The sequence below is a fragment of the Vicugna pacos genome, unplaced genomic scaffold, assembly GCF_048564905.1.
Source record: "Vicugna pacos unplaced genomic scaffold, VicPac4 scaffold_20, whole genome shotgun sequence".
NCBI lineage: Eukaryota > Metazoa > Chordata > Mammalia > Artiodactyla > Camelidae > Vicugna > Vicugna pacos.
Genome location: NW_027328741.1, coordinates 86,677,690 through 86,686,003, shown reverse-complemented (window position 1 = coordinate 86,686,003; position 8,314 = coordinate 86,677,690). Strand labels below are relative to the sequence as shown.

The 8,314-nt window shown below is 42.8% G+C and overlaps 1 non-coding gene across 1 annotated transcript; it reads right to left on the bottom strand.

Moving 5' to 3' along the window:
* Positions 1–3,736: 3,736 nt before the first annotated feature.
* TRNAW-CCA (transfer RNA tryptophan (anticodon CCA)) lies at positions 3,737–3,808 on the bottom strand. Its single transcript has one exon. It is a non-coding gene; the product is annotated as a tRNA-Trp (tRNA).
* Between the last annotated feature and the right edge of the window lie 4,506 nt (positions 3,809–8,314).

Genomic DNA, 8,314 nt, shown 5'->3' with positions numbered 1-8,314 from the left:
CTCAGGGGAGATCGGACCTCCTGAGGAGGTTCACAGGCCTGGTAGTCGGTGGTCGGAAGGGCTGAGGCAGCAGAGCATCGCTGCGGATTCTTGGGCCCACGTGGCCCAGGTCTGGAGCGCGCACAGGCCGAGTGGAGATGGAGGCTGCTGAAGGCGGAGGTTCCACTGCCTTCAAGGGCGGAAAGAACCGAGGTGCTTCAGCACCGAGGTCTGGACAGCGCCCTTCTTGCGGGCGGGAGGCGCCCGAAAAGGAGGTGTCCCCATCCCCTCTCCCAGAGCTTGGGTCTGGAGGCGAGGGGGAGGGAGCCGGCCCCGCTGTGCTGACCCGACAGGGACAGACCACAGACAGTTGGAGACGGTGGACAAGCATGACCCCGGTAGAGCTATCCCAGAGCAGCATGCCAGGCCCGACCCTTGGGCAACCCCACTCCTGTGCAGGTAAGAGCGCAGCCTCATCTCCACTCCAATCCTGCCCTTCCACTGCTCAAGGGCAACACAATGTTAAAACTGGAATTTCTGCTAAGAATCTAAGACAGTAGACATCAGAAACGCGAGTGAGTTGTGAGGCAGGCCACCACGCAGAATTGGGAAAAAAAAAACTCAAAACAAAACCCCCCAAAAAACCGTAGGGCCAAGAACCTGCCAGAGGACTGCTAAGTCCCTCACCTATATCAAAGTGATCCTAGGAGCGACTGAAGACATTTCTATACTTTTGGAAAGAGCTTCACAGGAACGATGGTGAGGAGGTTACTTGTTTCATTGTTCAAACCTAGTGAGAGAGGTTTTCAGAGGCCAGGTGGACAGCTTGATATGTGTCCCCTGGGGTCTGGGGACTCAGTGGCCTAATGTATGTATTCGCTCAGAAAAACTAAGGAGCAAGAGAGTCCTGACTAGCTGCTCATGGTCAAGTTGAAAGAGGCATTTGTACACTTTTTAATGCACAAATTTGGGGGCAACAGACACATGAATTCTTCCCATGGTCTGGACATGATCTGCATGCATGAGAGGTGGGGGAGGTCCTCTCAGGCACTCTCCGTCAGAGGGGCTGCCTGGAGGGCTGATCATGTCTCCCAGAAGACAGTCCTAGATGTTGCTCCAGGAGAGGGCAACCAGCTGAAGTAAGAATATTTTCACCAGGGCTAAGTGAAATTCAGGAGAGGGGTCCTCAGCATTGAGGGAGTCTCTCAAAATTCCACCAAAATTCCAGAGAGTAGGATGCCTGCTGATGACACTGCTGACCATGGAGACTTTCCCTGCACCCTTGTTTATCTTCCGTCTGTGGGTGCAGACCCAGAAGTGCAAGGCCAGTCAATTCATGTTCAGAGATTTGACTATTACATAGGATGGCTGTCATAGTCACAGCCTGGGGGAGCATTTCTTATCTCAAAGTGACCAGAAAAGTAATGGAATTGCCCCTCACCCTATTCCCTCCCCTTCACTCTCTCCTCCATGAAAAGGAGAACTAGAAACTGAATATTCCTTTTAAAGAGATAATAGGAAACAAAGTCACTTTATGATCTCAGCTCAACTGTTGTACATACTCAGACCTTTCCAATCCAGATTCCTTGGAGACAAAATGTAGCTGGCTCTGCATCTGTCAGGAGAGCATCTCTCTGGCCAAGTGTTGGTCCCAGGGCCTACCTGGCTGGAGATAAGGAAACGTTGAGCGACAATGGGCCAACAAAATATATCAAATACTGTGTCTGCAGCAAGGCTGGTCTGTCTTTTAATTTTACCTTCCTTTTAAAATGAAGCAATACAACCAGTTTGGCGTGGAGCAGGAATGTACAAATAGAACAGAATAATCTATAGGAATTTTAAAAATTTAAAAATATCTGATGCATTGGCGCAGGTGGGCTAAACCTTTGAAATTAAGTGTAAGGCAATTTTTCTATCCTTTTCTTTCTCCTCATCCCTACTTTTTCTTTCTAAGAAGTGACACTTTGCCAACAAAAAATACTCTTGCCCCAGTTTTTCTAAAAATGTATGCTGCTTTTGTTTTCTCAGTATTGAGGGGAACAAGTGCTTATTAATCTGAAATAAATAAGCTGAGGGTTAAAACTGATGACTGATAAATCTGCTTTTATAACAAAAAGAGACTGTAATGATAAAATATTATCTGACAGTTTTATGACCTTTTACAATTTGATTTCTGAATATATGAAAAGAGGATTTATTAACTTACATAAGAAACTTGAAGGACATCAGTGAAAGTTCAAAATTAATAAAGTTTGCATAGAACTAATTCTTAGGCTAGAATATCTACAAAATAGGTTCTTGGAAGTAAAATTCTTAAAAGAAGAAGAATCTAAGGGATTTCATAGTATCTGCTTGACATTAAATTAATGTTACATTTAGGAGATTTAAGTGAATAGAAAGGTGGTGTGTTTCTGCCTTAGCCAAGGAGGCAAGACTCATTTAAGACAGTTATGTTGAAACTCATGCTGAAATGTGGATCTCTAGGGTTAAGTACTGATTTCACTGGTTCACTGTAGCAAGGGAAACTCACAGGAGAGGAGGTGGGTGGGTGCTGTGGCCCCAGCCTGTCCTCCAGCCAGTGGCTCTGAGAAAGGATTTGACCCCCACCAGTGAACAGAGAGCAGGACCACGTGTTAGCACAGCCCCGCCCGTTGCCGCACACTGAGCCTTACCAGATTGCAGAGGATGAGCAAGGCTGATTTCAGAGTAGGAGTAAGATAAAAGCAAGTGGTTTTTTGTTTGTTTGTTTTCGTTTTTGTTTTTGTTTGTTTGTTGTTTTAACTCTGCAGAACTAGGAAAAGAGAGTATAGGTCCCAACAGAAGGAAAACATACCACTGAAAGTGATGGGAAAAGGTTCAGATTTTTTTCCCTCAGAAAAACAGTATGAGGCTTCCTCCAAGATATGGCTTCTTCGAAATGAGGTGTGAAAAGCCTTATGGAGCAACTGACAGTTTAAAAGAGAAGAGAATGAAACAGAGGACCCCTTAAGGAAACTGAAGTGACAGTAGTGGAATCACAGTGCACTGTCTTTAAAGAGCAGAACACAAGTTGCAGAATATGGAATCCCAGATGGTGGACAGCACCTGAGAAGACAGCGCAAAGGGCAGAGAAAATGTAAAAACAGGAAATATTTTGAGAGATTATAGATGCAGGGGATAGAGAAGTATAATTATCCATCCATTTGCTGGTAATTATTCACCATATGGAAGGGTGACTGCACTCCTGGAAAAAGTCTAGAACAAAAGGAACAGAAGCAATGTTGAAAAATATACCGGAACACTTTTCCATACTGGCTGAAAAGTGTTCTTTTACAATTATTTTAATCTCCTCTGTTCCTGCCTATGTCCCTGTTCTTCACAGCTTTAAGGATGTGAGCAATGTAATTCAATACAAACTTTTTGATCATAGGTTAGCCAGTCTCACAGGTTAAAAACAACTCGCTGAACTTTATTTTGTATTTCTCTTACTGTGAAAAAAGTTATTTTCACTTGTTTAGGAATGACATTTCGTTTTTTTAACACTGTTTCGTTCTGTACCTGTTTTCTACTGTGCTGTAGCTCTTCTTTTTTTTCCTTCTTCTTAACCGTAGCTTTTCGGATGACAGGGAGAGCTGTCGGCAGAGCGTGATTCCGGGGGAAGTGCCCAGGGGACCTCAGATGCGAAAACGCCGCTCATCTCGGCCTTCCTGGAGTTGCAGGATAAAATCCCAAGGAGCTCAGACTCCCTGGTTCGTTTGTGGGAAAAAGCAGGCGGTCATGACCTCGACGTGACTTGAACCCGCAACCTTCTGATCTGGAGTCAGACGCGCTACCATTGTGCCACGAGATCGCGAGGGAAAGCTGACTTTTGATCTTTTAAGGCTCTTCCCTCCTGCACATCCCAGTCGCTTTCCTATTATTGCTCCTTCGTTTTTCTGGTGAACTTCAGGTCAAACGATAGGAAAGGAGAGAGGGGTGGGCCCTCGGCGCGGCTGCGCGAGCCCCGGGACCCTCAACCCAGGCTGCAAGACTGCAAAACCCGAATCCGGGTCCGCGGAAGGATGGAGGGAGTGATGGTGCAGGAAAGGGTTAAAGGCGGAAACCAAACCCGGACTCTGCAGGCACACCTGGGAAGCGACTTGGCAACTTATTATAAAAATAGCGCTCTCGAGACCACCCCTCCGGCCCCGCCCCTACTCCCACCCCTTCCCAAATGTAAAGCTAAAAGTCGTTTTTGAAAATTTGAACACTATAGAAGAGTGTAATAAAAATCAAAACCTATAACCCCATCTCCCGCTGTGAAGCATTCTGTTGTATTTCTCTCCAGGTTTCCTTCCTCCCAGGTATACACAGGTGTCCACCCGTGTTTGCTAAACCTTCTTCACTGTAGAATATAGCAAAGCTGCAGAAAACAGCACAATGCAGGGGTAACAGGCTGAGCTCACCTGCCCCACCAGACCGGCCAGCCCCCGCAGAGCATGAAACTGCCTTCCTCTCCCACCAGCAACCAGTCGTGACGTTTACTGAAAGCTTCTTTGCTTTTCTTTACAGTTCATTACCCAAATGTGCATCCAAACACACTATAGTTGTGTTCTGTCTGATGTACATGTTACTTTTAATTCGCCCCTTTCTCCTCACACCCTCCCCTCACCCCAGCGAAATGACATGGTGACCCTCTTGGCTCAGGGTTTCCGGACGTTTGCGTTGTCACCGTGTCTCCTGACCCGGGATGCTAACTTGGATAATTTAGTTAGCACGCTTTCGCCTGTGGTCCTCCACTATATACTACTATTTCCCTCTTGGTAATTAATAAATATTTGGGGGTAAATGCTTTCAGACTATGCAAATACCCTGTTTCTTCTCACACTTGCACCCACTAATTTTAGCATCCGTCTTGACTGCAACAACTAATACTATGGTGTTTGTCTCATGGTGATTTTCTTTTTCCCCTTTTCCTTCTACATTGATCATAATTCTTCTATGAGAAAGAATGGTTCTACTCTCCCATTTACTTATTATATACTATATATTCAATTATTTGTTTGCATCAATACAGATTCATGGATATTGTCAAATTCCATCTGTTTAATCCATAGAACATAATTTATTATATTGTTTCTGAATATTTCTCAGCTTTGTCTATTGTAAGCTCCTTCAGGTTGGCTCCTTTTGACCTCTGCCACCCTATTTTTAGCACTTCCATAGTTTCTGGCACAAGATGTTCCAGGCTTGTCTTGTAGTTTCCCTACACCAGCCCTGGAATCAACCCTTTCTCCAAGGAGTCCTGGTTCCTGTTGCTGGAGAATGGTGCTTAGAAATTCAGATCTGGGTGTTAGATGTGCTCATTGCAATGTGATGTCATTCTCCTTTTCATTCTTTGTAACTTCTCTGACACTGAGAAGCCCAGATCTCATTAGCTACATGTATTTATTATAAATACACGTACAGGTATACACACATGTGTGCATTTATGTATGTTTCAGAATCACTAACCTGTGCACCTGTAAGAAAAGATTGACTAAGAGGATTTACTTTGTATGTGTACAGTTTTTTGTCTTTAGCTTTACAGTCAAAATATTGTTTTGCACAGTTATTTAGGTTAGTTCTTCTCTTCCCCAAGCTCTTCACTCTTGGTTCGATTATTTCTCTATAGTACAGTTATTATTTTTGTATTCCATTTCAGGTTCATGCAGGCACACACTGCTTGATAGTTTATTATTTTCTATAAATGTTTGCATTTGTAAAACATTACCACAGTTCTAAGTGCCAGAGCTGTATGAAAGGTACCAGAAACTGTGTCACTCTCTTGTCATCTCTATTTCCCAGACCCACTGCCCCTTTCTTTCCACCCACCCCGTAGGTAACTAATCTCTTCAGTTTCTAGTTGATCCTTCCTGCATTCTTTTGCACAAATGGGCAGGTATATGCTTATTTTATTACATCTCCTCCTTTCTTAGATAAAGGATAGCATACTATAATGATTATTTTTGCACTTGGCTTTTTTTTAGCTCAGTAGTTTTTTCCTGGTAATCACTCCATGTCAGCTCATTGAGATCTTTATTTATTTTTTTACAGCTACATAGTACTTCCTGGTGTGGATGTAAGCATAGCTTATTTAACCACTTTCCCATAGTTTTTGCATGATATTTTCAAGGTTCATCCATGTTAAAGCATGTATCAATACTTCATTCTTTTTATTGCCAGATAATATTCCATTGTATGGATATACAAATTTGGTAGAATTACAATCTACCAAAAATCAAGTGGGAATCAGATTCTCCTCCACCACAGGTTTTGTTGTTTTCTGGTTGTTAAAGGCTGTAGTAGTCCATTTGTTTAGTGACTTTAGCAAATTACTTTGGCAAAGGCTATATTCCTTGTTGTGTGTGGTTACTTTAGCATCTCTGTTCCTTAGCTTGTTTTCAGCTAGTTTTCTGACAGAGATTTCCTTGAATTCCAGGTGCTTTATTTAAAAAAAAGAACAGCAACAGCAAAACTCTCCCATTTTTTTTTCAGACTGGCTCCATGCTGGCCCACCTTTAACATTTAGCCAGGCTCACACTAAGCCTAGAAATAACATGAGGTGAAACCTTAGCATCTTCTCAGATCTGTTCTGAGTTTGTGTCTTTCTCTCTGCATGCACGAGGCTTTCTAACCTCCCCCACATATGTAGTACTTTGGAATGCCCTAATTTCCCAAAGAAACTCTTCCCAGCTTTTGCTCCTGGGCCTTAGGTGGTCCAGGGATGGGATGGGGCACAGGCAAGGAAAAATGCCACAAAGCTTTCCTTCTGCTTTGAAGTCATCCCTTTCTTGATTCAATGTTCACTTGGTTGCTGAAAACCTTTGACTGTTTTCCAGAGTTTCTGACAAACTTAATTTTGGCAGTTCCTGTGTTTTTGATGTTTCTGTGTGGGGAGGAGAACTTGAAGCTTCCTACTCTGCCATTTGGCTGATGTTACCCATCTGCCTTTAAATAACTTTTTCTCTGCCTATAGAATGCTGGCTTGACAGTTATTTATTCTTTTACATTTTAGAGACACTATTCCTTGGTCATCTACCTTCCTTAAGTTTTTCATTGGTAATATAATGCCTTTTTCCTTTTCCTTTTCAGCAGATCACTATGTGCCAAGTATACTGACCTTTCTAGTTAAGCTTTTGGGGGATGGCTGAGCTTGTTGAACTTTGTGAGTTGACATCTTTCAATAAACTTGGAAAGTTCTCGATATTTTTTTTGCAAATACCGCATCTGCCCACCGTCTCTCACCTGTCTTTCTTGGACAGCAATTACATGTAGATCCCTTGATCGTGTCCCACAACTTTCTTAATTCTGCTCCTTCTAGTCTTATTGCTGTCTGTTGTTCAGTTTAGATTATTTTCTACCTGTTTACAAGTTTAGTTATGGTCTGTTTTCCATTGTGCAAAGTCTGCCTCTAAAGTCATCCAATGAATTTCAAGTATCTTACTTTGCAGTTTTAAAATTTCTGCTTGATTTTTGGCAGAATTTTAATTGTTTTTAAATACTCGATCCCGTATTTAAAAAAAATCAGTTGTCACCCTCTTGTCTTCTACTTTTTTAAACATATAAATTATAGCAATTTTGACTGCTCACTCCACGCCTGGATTGCTTCTTTAAAAATTTTTATTTAAGTCGTTTATGATTTTTTAAAATTAGGGGGAGGGGGGAGGTGATTAGGTTTCATTTACTTACTTTAATGGGGGTATGGAGACTGAACCCAGAGCCCTGTGCGTGCTAAGCAAGCGCTCTGCCACTTGAGCTACAAGCTCCCCTGGGATTTGTTTCTAGGACTGTTCTGTTACCAGTCACCTGTTTTTCTCTTCTGTGTGTGTTAACTTTGTTTTTTTTCCTGGGCAATGTGGATGATACAAATTTTAGAAGCCCTGGCTTGATTACACTAACTTCCTTCCCTTCTGCTTTGTAAAGCCATGAGCACTGGCCCCATAGAAAAGCCACTGAGGGAGATGGCAGCTTCTCTCTCAGAAAACACGAGTCCAGAACCTCCCCAGGAGCTTCCCACTCAAGGGAAAGAGCAACTGTCACATCAATCCTCTTCTCACATTTCCAGATATACCAGGGTTTCCCTGGCATACCTACTGCCTGGGGATGTGGAACACCAGGATTTTCCATGGTGATAATATCACCTTAAGTGACAGTGTGGTGCTCTGCTCACATGAAGGATTCAGAGGAATTCCTGGTGCAGATCAATGGCAGGAGTTGAAAGTTTTCTCTCAAAGATATGGATCCTGGTCTCCTCAATTATTTTGCTATTCTCAAAAGCTCATTTCTTTCTTCTAGATATTTTATATGGAAAAAACAAGGCTCCTTTTCTGGTTTG